The sequence below is a fragment of the Peromyscus californicus genome, unplaced genomic scaffold (genome assembly GCF_007827085.1).
Source record: "Peromyscus californicus insignis strain IS unplaced genomic scaffold, ASM782708v3 Scaffold_16__1_contigs__length_79575227, whole genome shotgun sequence".
Lineage (NCBI taxonomy): Eukaryota > Metazoa > Chordata > Mammalia > Rodentia > Cricetidae > Peromyscus > Peromyscus californicus.
The window spans coordinates 72,598,003-72,611,233 of record NW_026294458.1 but is presented as its reverse complement, the minus strand read 5'-3'; the positions used below and the strand labels follow the sequence as shown (position 1 = coordinate 72,611,233).

Sequence of the window (13,231 nt, the reverse complement as noted above, 5' to 3'; positions counted from 1 at the left end):
CATTTGCATATTTGGTGTCCAGAGAAGCCAGAAGGGGTAAGCAGATCTCCGGGACCTAAAGTTACAGATAGCTGTGAGCCTCCATGTGGGTGCTAGGAAACAAGCCAGGGTCCTCTGGAAGAGCAGCCAGTGCTTTTTGACATCTGAGCCATCTCTCCAGTCCCATTTTTTTTTTAACTGATGGAGAGTGAAACGAAGTTGCACATGCTGGACAGACACTGCACTACATCCTAGATCCTCAGTTATTTTTGAGACAGGCTCTCACTTCAGGCTGGTCTTGGATTTGCTATGTAATCCAGTCTGGCTGGAAATAGGAAGTCTTCTGCTTGGGACCATGGGTCTGTCCTATCATTCTCAAAGCAAAACTGGGACATTTTGGAATGTAGGGATTACACCTGCTTCATGTGATGCTGGGGATACAATCCAGAGCCTTGTGTATTCAAGGCTAATACTATACCAACTGAGCTACATCCCTTAGCTCTGGGACAGGTGCTTACAGAGTTGTTCCCTTCTGTGTCCTCCCTCCTGCTTGTTCGGGTGCACGCATAGTCCCATACTTCATAAAGGAATTTATGCAACGAGTGTTTATTAGACACCTAAGTCCCAGATTATATACAAGAACTACAGAACACGATCCAGGATGACATTTGTGAGTTACATGACACAAAAATCTTTTGCTTTATTCTACCTAGGAAAAGCGTGTTTGCATTCAATTTAGTAATAACTTGGACTTGGCATCTTTCCTCAACTGTATTTAAATCCTGTAGGAAATGTGGCCTTTGAAGTTATGCTGAAAATCCAGAGGCAGTATCTTTAAAAGAGATCAGTAGAGATTTGCTCCTGAAAAAGCCAAAAATCTGGCTGGCTGGATGGAAAAAGAACCATCAGGCTGAAATAGCAGTCTAACGTTATTTTGCGGGTACAGTGGATAACCAGTACTGACCAGGATCCCTGGACGTATAACTTCTTCGTTTTAGGTCTCGGTTTCTGAGTGTCTTGGAGCACATGCTCAACTCTTGGCAGCTGGTGAACAATGCTCACCCGCGTATATGCAAAGGGATCTTGCGTAGTAGGCTTGAATTCCCCACGTAGGTATTCTCGTCGGTGTTGAGGCTCTTGGGTTTACACTGCCCTAAACCGCAGCCAGCCAGGTCCAGACTTCAGCTCCTGGACAACCGCAGAGTACCACGCCAGCCCCGCCCTCAAGAACCAAGCCCCGCCCCGGCCTCACCGGCCGCATCCTGATTGGTCGCCGCGGAGAGCACGGGTCTCGCCCCGCCCCGCCTCTGAGGCCCCTGTCCCGCCCATCAGCGTTATGGCCCGCCCTCGCAGGCCACTTGCTGCAAGCCCATTGGTCCCTGCGGTGCGCACGGCGCCTCGCTCCGCCCCTCCCCGGTTCCTTGGCCTCGCGCCCGCCGCCGGCTCCCGGGCTGAGGTTGAGCGGGCCGCAGCCGCCCCGGCCGACGCGCACCCTCTACGTCCCTGCGCCCGCCTGGGTTCGGTGTGGACGTCGCAGGTAAGCCGAGTGAGTGAGGCTGGCGGGTCTCGGGCTTCCGCCATCCGCCGATCGAGCGTGGGGCGCCGGCCCGGCACGGCCCGAGGCGCGGTGACGCCGCCCGAGTCGGTGCGGAGCAGCGCGCGGGCGACCGGGGGTGGGGTGAGGGGGGGGCCGGCCTGAGCCCGCGTCCCCTCGGCCGCCCGTGGCTCTGACACGGCCGGGGCAGGCCGCTCCGCCGCGTGTCTCATCCGGAGGCTGGGAGGTTTCTATCTCGATCCCTGGAGCGTCCCAGGGCGACCGGTAGGGGAGGAACGACCTGCGGGGCGCCGCCGCCGAGGCCCCAGGAGGGTCTGGGGACCAGCGACCCTCCCGTCTGCTCGGAGAGCCATTGCCAGGAACTGTCCGCGTCGCCCTGACTTTCCCGTCCCCTCTGCAAGCGCAGGGATGAGAGGGAAGTCTTTGGGCATTCCTCCTGAGTGGCCTTTTCCGAGAAGTAGCGCAGACCGTGGTCGCCGTAGCCGTGGCCGGTGTGGGCTAGGCCATTTTGGTTTTTGGCCCGTAAGTGGGTTTTCCGAGTTCACCACTGGAAGGTACTTCAGCCCGAAAGGTAGATGCTTGACCTTTCCAGCCGGGGCGGCGGAGGGGAGGGCTCGCTTCCACGGTGCTGCTGCGATGGGAGGAGGGCCGTGGGAACGCGAACCTCTCTCTGGAGTGGTGGACATGCTCACTCAAAAACAGTCTCCTTTTCCCTCGCTCGCAAACTCTTTCCCCCTAGTTGTACCACAAGTCCCGTTTCCAGATAATTCCAGAGGCGCCGGTTCCTAGGCTTGTCAGCCTTTCTCATCATCTTCAATCCGTTTGTCTTTCCAAAGAGCAGAGCCAAGCGATTTATCGCTTTCACCGAGCATGGTGTTGAAGGACTTTCCGATCCTAGATTGAAACCCAGAGGTTAATTTGCGTAGCGATGCTGCAAGAAAAGCAGGTTTAATTGGAACGGGGTGAGGATGTAGTTTTTCCTCTTCAGGAGACACGCCCTTTTGACCTCCCCTTTCTTCCTGTATCAGCTAGTAGTCTTCACTGCCGCCGTGTTTTGGTTTTGTTTTCTAAATTCCCTTCTGGGGTCCAGAGGTAAAGAATTAATCTCGTATAATCCTTATTTGCCTTTTAATATAATAAAGCTAAAATGATGTGTAAAAAACACAATTTAAACATTACAGAAGGATACCAAGTAAAGCATGCAGACAATACAGAAATGTCAAATAAAGCCGGGTGGCGGTGGCGCAGGCCTCCAACACTCTGGAGGCAGAGGCAAGCGGATCTCTGTGAGTTCGAGGACAGCCTGGTCTACAGAGTGAGATCCAGGAGTGGCTCCAAAGCTGCACAGAGAAACCCTGTCTCAAAACCTCCCTCAACCCTGCCCCCCCCCCCCAAAGAAATGTCAACAAAAAGTGAAATCCTCAAAATTCTCATTCCTTCACTCTCCACTCTTGGTCCCTCCAGTTGTACTCCTGAGGAGGCCATCACAGCATGATGCTTTTGGCAACAGATGATAAAGACACGTGTCCACATTGATATATGTGACTGCGTAGAGGGCCGGAGAGATGGCTCAGAGGTTCAGAGTGCTGCTCCTGCTCTCAGAAAGGAGTACACACCAGACTGACAGCCCACCTGCCACACTCCAGGGAATCCAGGGCTTCCGGCCCCTGTGGGCATCTGCACTCCACACAGACACGCGTGTGTGTGTGTGTGTGTGGGTGTGGGTGTGTGGGTGTGGGTGTGGTTTTTCAAGATAGGATTTCTCTGTGTAACAGACTTGGCTGTCCTGGAACTTGGTTTGTAGCCCAGGCTGGCGTGGAACTCACAGAGATTCACCTGCCTCTGCCTCCCAAGTGCTGGAATTAAAGGTGTGTGCCACCACTGCAAGGCAAGTAAAAGCTGAATTTTAAGACACACACACAGAGCTGTAACCCCAGCACTGGAGGTGGGGGATCAGAGACAGGTGGGTTCCAGGGGCTTGCCGGCCAGTCACTCTAGCCCAAATGGTGAACCAAGTCTGCGGAGAGACCTTCATAAGGTGGAGAGCAATAGAGGAGGCATTGACCTTTAACCTCTGCATGGGCACACACACACACACCCCTGTGCTCATACACGCACAATAAATAAATAGTAAAATAAAAAGCAAATGAGTAAAAGTTTGTGAGTTACATTTTTTATAAAAAGAGTCCTTGCCGCTCTTGCTGCTCGTCCAGAGGACCTGAGTTCATTTCCCATGTCAGGCAGCTCACAACTGCTTATAACTCTAGCTTCAGGGAATCCAACCCCCTCATCTAGCCTCTGAGGGTACCCACACACATAAGGCATACTCTCACATAGATACACACATATAAATAAAAAACGTTTCAAGTGATGTAAAAAATGCCTTTAATCTCAGCACTCGGGAAGCAGAGTCAGGCAAATCTTTGAGTTCAAGGCCAACCTGGTCTACAGAGTTCTAGGACAGCCAGGGCTACACAGAGAAACTGTATCTCAAAAAACCAAAATAAATAAATAAGAAAAAAAACAAAAATAGTGAGCATGTTTCAAAGTTTTATTTAAGCATTAAGAAACTTTTTTTCCCCAAAAAAAGATTTAAAGGAGTAGGTGTTTATGTGGTTCGTAGAGAAAAGAATGTCTCATAGTTGCTATGTTAGGTATAACAGGCTTATGTTTCGCAGGGCAAGAAAAAAAATTACAACATTTGGAATGAATTTTCTCTACTAGGCTATATAAATCCAAATCATACCTTGTTAATTTCTTCAGAGGTTATAAACTATATTTTCATCTTTATCAACAGGGAACTGTCCACTAAATAAAGTCAGAACAAGGTCAAGTCTTCCAGAACCCACATGAGGCCTACATAGCCTTACTGTTGGAGAATGTAGAACTTCCTGGCTTGCGGTTGTTTACATTTTTATAATCTTAAATTCAAACTTGACCTTAAGGAAAGGACGGCATCCCCGCTGTAACGTTCAGGAAGAGTTGAACTGACCGAGTGGCTCCGGCTTGCCTGGCTCCTGGAAGGGCTCTTGGTGAGGATGTCAAAGCTGCGCTATGCAGGAGAGAGCCCCAGAACCCGAGCTTAGTCAGGGCATCTGGGGGCTCTGTACCAAGGCCTGGGCGGACAGCAGATGCAGTCATTTCTGCCTCAGCTTTCACCCAGAGACTCTCTGCAATTGCCAGGGTCCATCCAAGCCAAACCTCTCTGGGAGGCAAGTGCCTGGGCCTCAGGGCTTGCAGGAGAGACAGCAGCATCAGCATATGTTCAAGATGGAGCCAGCCCTGCCAAATGGCGATGGGAATCTGGGCCAGGTTCCAGGGCGTGCAGGCCCAGGTTGAAGGCTGCCAGAGGGCCTGGGACATGGTGCTGCTTCCATTTGGCCTGGTACCCTCTGCTTCAAGGACATGGCTGGCTTCCTTAGCTCTCCAGTGTTGGGTCTCCTGTAGCCTGCGTTATTTTTGAGTGGCTTACCCTCTCTAGTGGTGTACCAAGTCCAGGAGGGTTCCGATGAGAAGTTAGAGTTTGGGAGCCCTTGCAAGGCCAGTGCTTTGGTTCTGTCCGCATGCTCGATTGATATTAATAGTAGAATTGTGGTGGAAGTCATTTTCCCATTTTCAGAGTTTGGAAGCTATTGCCCCATCCTGTGCTTCCGCTGCTGCTGTTGAACAGTCCTCAGGCCCTTGGCCATTTCTCCTCCCGTCAGCAGAGAGGCCTCTCTTTGTTGTGAGTGTTGTCCGTGAGGTTGAGTCTCTGAACCTTTAAATACAAACAACACAGGAGCATCTTCTCCGGGAACCCTGGGAATGTCCTTTGCCTGTTGTCTCGGCAGTCTCTAGTCATTTGTATGTGAACTTTCACTTCTGGTTTTCTCATTTTTTTTTCCTGACATCTGTCCCTCACACACTACAATTATTTGCTTGAAATAGTCTCTTACACATAGCCCAGGCTAGCCAGGAACTCATTATGTAGCCTAGGCTTGCCACAGACCCACAGCTGTCTTTCTACCTGATTCTCCCCGGTGTTGACATTACAAACAGGACCACCATGCCTGGCTGGTTTTTTGTTTGGTTTGTTTTTTTCTCCACATTTTGCTCTGTAATCCAGGTTAGTTCAGGCTGTACTTAACTTGCAATTACAACCCTCCTGCTGACGTCTTCTCCATGCTAAGGATTACAGACGGGTGCTTTATTTTTTTAGAATTTTTTAAAGTTTATTTTTTATTTTCTGTGTATTGGTGTTTTGCCTGTCCTTACATATGTGTGTAACGTATGTGCCTGGTGGCTGCAAAGATCAGAAGAGACCTTCAGATCTCCCAGAACTGTAGTTACAGATGATTGTGAGCGGCCATGCGGGTGCTGGAAATTATCCCAAGGTCCTCTGCATGATAGCAGATGCCCTTAACCCCAGCCATCTCCCCAGCCCCATCTTATTTTCTTGACTCTTATTTCTCAGTTTTTCTATTTGGATACCATGTAGCCTAGGCTGTCCTCAAACTTCTGTTCTCCCGCCCAGGCCTCTGGAGTGCTGAAATTAGAGGTGTGTGCTTCCACGCCTGACTCTTATTTCATTTTCATTTTTCAAACCGTATTTATGTGTGTATGTATGTGGGTTTGTACATGCCACAATTCACATGTGAAGGTCGGAGGACAACTTGGGAGAGAACCCTCTCTCCACCACAGGGGTTCCAGGGATCACCAGGTTGCCAAGCTTGGGGGCAGCAGGTACCTTTAAACTGCTGAGCCATCTCCACGGTCATAATTTGCACTTAGAACAGTTTCCACTGTGAGATTTCTAAATCCCAACGGCCGTTTTCCAGTCTCAGTGTTTCTTAGCATAGTATTCTTTTTTAAAAATCTTTTTATATATTTTATTTATGTATTTATATATGTGTATGTATATGTGTGTGTGTGAGAGAGAGAGATATAGAGAGAGGGAGGGAGGGAGAGAGAGAGGAGAGAACGCATGTGTGCTTACATGCAGAGGACAGTTTTCAGGAGGAGTCATTTTTCCCCACGTGTGCAGGTCCCAGGGATCAAACTCAGGTGCTCAGGTGTCAGGAATGGTGGCTGAGCCATCTCACTGGTTCTATGATAGCATTCACTTCTTGGTTTCTGGAGTTGGAATGATTTTTTTTCTTCTCCCTGTGTGGTTTGTTGTACCAAGCTGCTTTTTTCTTTTTCAAACCCTCTCTGTATGCCTTTCATGTTCAAAGGTTCTTCATACACACGGTACTCTTTGATTCTGCTTAGAATAAAAAGGGGGGTAAAAAAAAGGGGGCTAAGATGACTGACCGTTCCGAGGGTGTGGCTGGGACCCTTGAACTGTTCATTGCTCGAGGCCATTCGGTTAGTGGAAACCCCCATACCTGTGTACATCACCTCTTAATTTCATCAGGTCCCCAGGAGAAGAGCTGTCTTGTCTGGACGGAAAGACCCCTCCCTCCCCGTGTCCTGAGCCTTGCTTTCTGTTCAGCACGCAGTCCCTCACGTCCTTTTCAGTGCGGGCCCACACCGTCTGCCGTGTAGATAATCCTTAGTCCGGCACACGAGAAATCAGAAACAAAGCCACCAACCCACAGACTTTTCCCCAGTACAGAAGTCACAGTTGACCCACCCCATGACGACTGGCGGGGTCTAGGCATGTTTCCTAACTGTATCCCCTGCTCCTTCCTGATTGGTTCTCAGCTTTTCCTCACCGGCTTGGAATTTGCCTTCTTGAGCTTCCCAAGTCACTTATTGTCCATCTGCTTTGAGCTTTCATTGATTTTTGTCTCCTCTTTTGGCCTTCCTGAGACGGAGTCTTACTGTGTAGCCCAGGCTGGCCTGGAATTCACAGACATCCACCTGCCTCTACCTCTCAAGTGCTGGGATTCGAGGCATGTGCCACCACCACTCCCTTTTTACTGTGGTGTTAGTGAGATTGCAGGATTACCTGGAAACAGTCATAGTTTTTCTCAACCCGAGAGTCTTGGTGCTTAGTCAGGAGTGGCACACCCTCGGAGCAGTTGCGTGTTTGGGGAACCTGTCTGTGGTTGATTGGCAGGTCTGAGTGCCAACATGCATACTCTGCCGTGATCATTTCTCATTTTTCTTTGTGTGTGTGTATGTATGTATGTTGTATGTTTGCGTTCATATGGAGACCAGAGGTAGACACTAGTTATTACTTTTTTGTTTGTTTGTTTGTTTGTTTGAGACAGGGTTTCTCTGTGTAGTTTTGGTGTCTGTCCTGGATCTCTCTCTGTAGACCAGGCTGGCCTCAAACTCACAGAGATCCACCTTCCTCTGCCTCCCAAGTGTTGGGATTAAAGGTGTGTGCCACCACCGCCTGGCTGGATATTACTCTTAATCGTTATTTTTTTGAGACATGATCTCTCATTGAATTGGAGCTTGTCAACTGGCTAGACTGTCTGGTTAGTGAGCTCAGGGGATTCACCTGTGTGATTAGAATGAGAATGGCCCCATAGGCACATATATTTGAATGCATGGTCTGAAGTTGGTGGAACTGTTTGGGAAGGATTAGGAGGTGTGGCCTTGTTGGGGGCCGTGTGTCACTGGGGTGGTGGGCTTTGAAGCTGTAGAAGCCCACACCATTCTCGGTTAGCTCTCTGCCTCATGCTTTTGGACCAGATGTGAGCTCTCTGCTACTGCTCCAGTGTCATGCCTGCCTGCCTGCCTGTCTGTTTCTGTTCTCCCTAGCACTAAGGAGTACAGGCCAGCTCTCCCCAGGTGTTACCTGGTGTCTGGGGATCCAAACTCAAGGCCTCATGCTGTACAGCAAGCACTTCCTCACTGAGTCACCTTGTTTTGGGGTTCGTTTGGATCAACACAACTCAAACACAAGTCAATGCAGAAAAGAAACATTCATTGTAATCAAGCTGCTACTGGTGGATGGATCAGGGAGACAGAACAGACTTGGAGCTGAGCTGTGCCCCCCAGCTACAGAGCTTTTCAGCACAAAAATCACAAACATCTATGCCAAGTTACAGTTACATTTTCCACCAATCAGGATTCAGGGATGGGGACTTTCCTAGGAACATTTCTTTGTGGTACACTTACCATGTTCTCATTGGTTGGTTTGCTCAACTGTGGGGGTGGCTTGTTCCACATTCATGTTTCAACTTGCCAACCAGCATGTCAGTCACCCAGGGAGGTCTTGGGAACTTAAATTTTGTTTGACCCTTATTCAAACTGGAAGTTTTACTCAAAATGGCTTCAGTTTAGTCCACAACCTCTCCAGTCTTGACTTTTTGAGGGACATGTCACCATTACCCCAGTTCATTTACCAGAAGACTATAGCTTATGGAGGCTTAAAACTTAAACAGTTCCTGGCACATAGCTAGTCCAGGAAGATGGGAGTAGGTACTTGAACCTGCCCATGTAGGTGCCCTAGTGACCTGAGGTCAGTGAAATGCCAGGCTTCTGCTTTCCGCTACCTCTAGTAGCCAGTGCTGGACGGAGTTCTTGATGGTCAGTGTCTGTTTTCGGAGCCCTTTAGAGATGCTTTTACTCCTGCTCCTTCCTCAGTTGGTCCTGATGCCTCTGTTTTCTCAGTACTGCAGGGTTCCATTCAGCCTGTACAAAGAAAGCTGTGGCCCTGTAGCGTGGGCAGTTCCAGAGGATGTCACGATGCCTAAGCTGGGGTCCTGCTGGGATCCTGGGAAAGCATGTCCCCTGAATGAATGGAGTAAGCTACAGCTGGATTGGCTTGTGAATTGTGGAACAGGCATCTGCATTCGTGTGACAGTTCATGGTGCTGTGCTTTTCTGCTTGTTTAAGACATACAGAAGGGCTGTGGGCCAGAGATGGCTCAGTGGTTCAGAGCACAGGCTGCTCTCCCAAAGGGCCTGGATTTGGTTCCCAGTACCTACATGGTAGCTCATAATTGTCTGTAATTCCAGTTCCAGGAGCTAATGCCCTCTTCTGGCTTCCTAAGGCACCAGGCATACACACAATTCACAGATGTTCATGTGGACAAACATCCATACACATAAAATAAATTTTGTAAAACATTAAAATTTATCTTTTTAAAAACTACAGAAAAGTTGAAAATAGAGTCAGCACTTAATATTTGCCACATTTGATTTCTTATCATTTCTGTTATTTTTTTCTTTTTTGCGTGAGAGAGCCTTACTTTGTAGCTCAGGCTTTCCTTGAACTCCCGGATGTATAGCTCAGGTTGGCCACAAACCTGCGGTGGTCCTCCTTCCGGGGCTAGGATGACAGACATGAGTGACCATACCCAACTATTTTGTTGTCAGCATTACTAACAATTTTTAGAGGTTTATTTTATTTTTAATCACGTGTGTATGTATGAGTGTGCATATGTGTGAGTGAAGGCACTGTGGAATCCAGACGAGGGCATTGGCTCTCCTGGAGCTGGAGTTACAGCAGGCTGTTGGGAGCCATCTGCTGTGGGTGCTGGGAACTGAACTTGGGTTCTCTGCAACAGCAATATATGCTCTTTCCCATTGAGCCGTCTCTCCAGCCCTTGTTGTTATTTTCCTTAGTTATAATCCGCTGCTAGCATTGATATTTGGCCTGTAAATATGTCGGCTTCCATGGTTTAGGAATGCTGCATCCCAGGCCTGTGATGGGGTAGTGGTCGTCCTGATGACTTTGGATTCTTTTTCTTTCATTGCCTTGAAGCAGAACACCTGACTTCTACCGAGTGCACTGGCCCACCCCAGTCTCCTTCGTCTGAAGGTCATTTGCTCAGGCCTCTGTTCTGTCCTTAGCAAGCATTTTTTTTCTCCTAATATGAGCAGGCTCTGAGAATACTCCACATTTTTTAAGGTCCGCTTCTCTTTTAGTTAACATTTCCACATTTAACCATGTCTGACTTTTACATTGTACAGGACAAGGCACAGGTTTTCAACCCCGCTCGGCAGGTACCTTAGCCAGCATTCTATGGGGAAGCTGTCGTGGGAGGACAGCTTGAGCCCAGGATTCTTGGGAAGCCCTGATAATACAGCAAGCTCTGTCCCCAAACAACAGCGCTGGGTGTTGGCTCACACCTTTAATCCCAGCACTCGAGGCAGAGGCACCCGGGAGGCAGAAGCAGGAGGATCTGTGTGAATTTGAGGCCATCCTGGTCTACAGAGTGAGTTCCAGGACAGCCAGGGTGGTTACACAGAGAAACCCAACAGCTAGGAAATGTCCTTTGCCAACGTTGAATTTTGGCACATTACAAGTTCTGTCTTCTACAAAGCACTAAAAGGTAAACACAAAATTTAAGTTCTTTGGTACTTTAGAACAGTGATGACCTTTCCTCCCCAGGTCTCACGACATCTTGATCCTACTTGGAACAGGGAGAGACACAGATGTCCCATTCAGGTTCTTGGTTGAATGGAAACCTAAGGCCAGTTTATCATGGGGAAATATGCTGGGGGGGCGCAGCTCGGTGGTCTCAGCAGCTAGGAAGAGATGGTGGAAAGTTAGGGTTCCTAAAGGGCCCAGCAGTGGGTGCCTGTGAGCGGTGGGGGCCTGTGAGCGGTGGGGGCCTGTGAGCGGTGGGGGCCTGTGAGCGGTGGGGGCCTGTGAGCGGTGCACCCAGGGGTGAGGCCTTGGGCCCTTGCTAGCACTTGCTCTCTCCTTTCTCCCTCTCTCTCATTATGTAGCCCTGGCTGGCCTGGAACTTTCCATATAGACCAGGCTGGCCTTGAACTCACAGAGATGGCCTGCTTCTGCCTCCCAAGTGCTGGGATCAAAGCTGTGCACCACCATGTCCAGCAGGCAAGAGACCCCTTTCTGCTTCTGTCCTGCCGCTGCCCTCACAGTTCCTGCTGAGATATCAGTGGTTTGACCCTTACTGTCTGTATTTTTTTGTTCAGGACTGAAGCTCTGTCTTGACTTCTCCTCATCTGAGCTCGCTCCAGAGTCACACACAATGGTCTGGGCAGCTGGTGTTTTTGGTTTTTTGGTTTTTTGAGACAGGGTTTCTCTGTGTGGTTTTTGGTGCCTGTCCTGCCTGGATCTTGCATCTTTTTTTTAGCATGCACCAGTGAGCTTCCAGCCTCTCCCCATTACCGTAGCAAAGGTGTGCCCACAGTTTAACTGTTTCAGGAGCTTCCCCTCTTCTAGCTTTTTCTCTCAATCAACTTGGGCTTCTAGAATACAGTGTCATACATTAAGTAGCTTATAAACAATAAAAATCCATTGTCACAGTGCTGGAGGTCGGGAAGACCACGATCAAAGCTGGCAGATTTGGTGACCAGTGACATTACCAGAATCCCAAGCTGGAAACCTGAACCTAGGGGTTCCACTGGACCACACGAGCCCCAAACAGGAGACAAACGTTGGTGACTCCAGGAAAGAAACTCACCCCAAAGCTCCTCCCTGGGAAGGCAGAACTGAGGCTACTGTAGGGGGCAGCACCTTCCCTAGGGAGAGGCCAACAGCAGCCTGAAGGTCTCCGCATAGCTAGTCCTGTTCAGATTGTGATCTAGTTGCTCATTCTCCCGGGGCTGGGCCCACAGTCTTACCTGTGCCAAGGACACTGCTGCCTTTGGAGAGCTAGTTTCCATTTCCTTGGGAATGTTTATCATATAAACCTGACTCTGGAATTTAAGGTAACTGAGAAAAGAATGGGCTAGAGTGGACATAATGGCAAAAACCTGTGATACCAGTACTGGGGAGGCGGAGGCAGGTAGATTCCAAGTTTGCATAAGCCTGGCCTATATAGCGAGTTCCAAGCATGCCAGCTTGTGTGACCCTGTCGTACAGGACAAGATGGGAAAAGACTAGGTCAGCGATCAAATGGAGTGTGTTAGGCCGTGGTTGAGTTCTGCCTCAGGGAGGGCTGGCTGACTCAAAGACCACATTTTGCCTTGGCACAGTGGGAAGGGTAATGGATCTCTACCAGGCTTCTTTAATCAGGTTGCTAATGCTGTTTACGAGGGTCCCACCATCATGACCTAATCTAATTTATAGCCATCTATTCCATAATCCTGTCAACTTGACTGGGAATTGGGGTTTTAACATTTGGATTTGGGGGTACACAAACATTAGCAGTGGATCTCCTAAAAATGAGGCAGTTTTCTTTACAGTTCTCCCCTTCTGACATGCAACGGATAGATGTGTGATGTCCTTTATTAACAGGACCTGTGTTTGGGTTTCTCTCACTGACCCAGAACCTTCAAAATGTTATTTTATTTTATTTTTTTGGTTTTTCGAGACAGGGTTTTTTCTGTGTAGCTTTGGCACCTTTCCTGGAACTCAGTCTGTAGCCCAGGCTGGCCTTGAACTCACAGAGATCCGCCTGCCTCTGCCTCCTGAGTGCTGGGATTAAAGGCGTGTGCCACCACCACCCAGCTAAAACGTTATTTTAAACCATGCTCGGTAAAGCTTTCGGTATTTAACTTGGCTTGCTAATAACATAGCTGACATGAATGAAGTCCTTTGAAGCATCTACCCTAAACATAGCCTCTTGAAGACGGCCATATTACTGCAGTATGTGGACTCTTGGAGCCTTGGGGGCCCAGAGGTAATTCAGTGCAGTGATGACCAAACTTTACTGGTCAGGAATGAGGGAGATTTTCTACATTGGAAAGTTTAAGATGTAGGTTCTGAGCATGTTTCCTCCTGACTTTCTGACTTTAAAGGTGGCGCCTTCTCCTTCTCACGGAGTTTAGCCCAGTGTGAGTCACTGTTGGTTCTCCAGCACTCAGGCCAGCCGGATTCTTGAGGACACAGCCTCAG

General features: G+C 49.1%; 1 protein-coding gene across 1 annotated transcript in view; it reads left to right on the top strand.

Moving 5' to 3' along the window:
* Window positions 1–1,382: 1,382 nt before the first annotated feature.
* Tmem50b (transmembrane protein 50B) overlaps window positions 1,383–13,231 on the top strand; it is a 35,764-nt gene continuing 23,915 nt past the window's right edge. The window contains exon 1 of the mRNA XM_052741171.1: window positions 1,383–1,516. The gene's annotated coding sequence lies outside the window, so the exon portion shown is untranslated. The remainder of the gene's footprint in view (window positions 1,517–13,231) is intronic.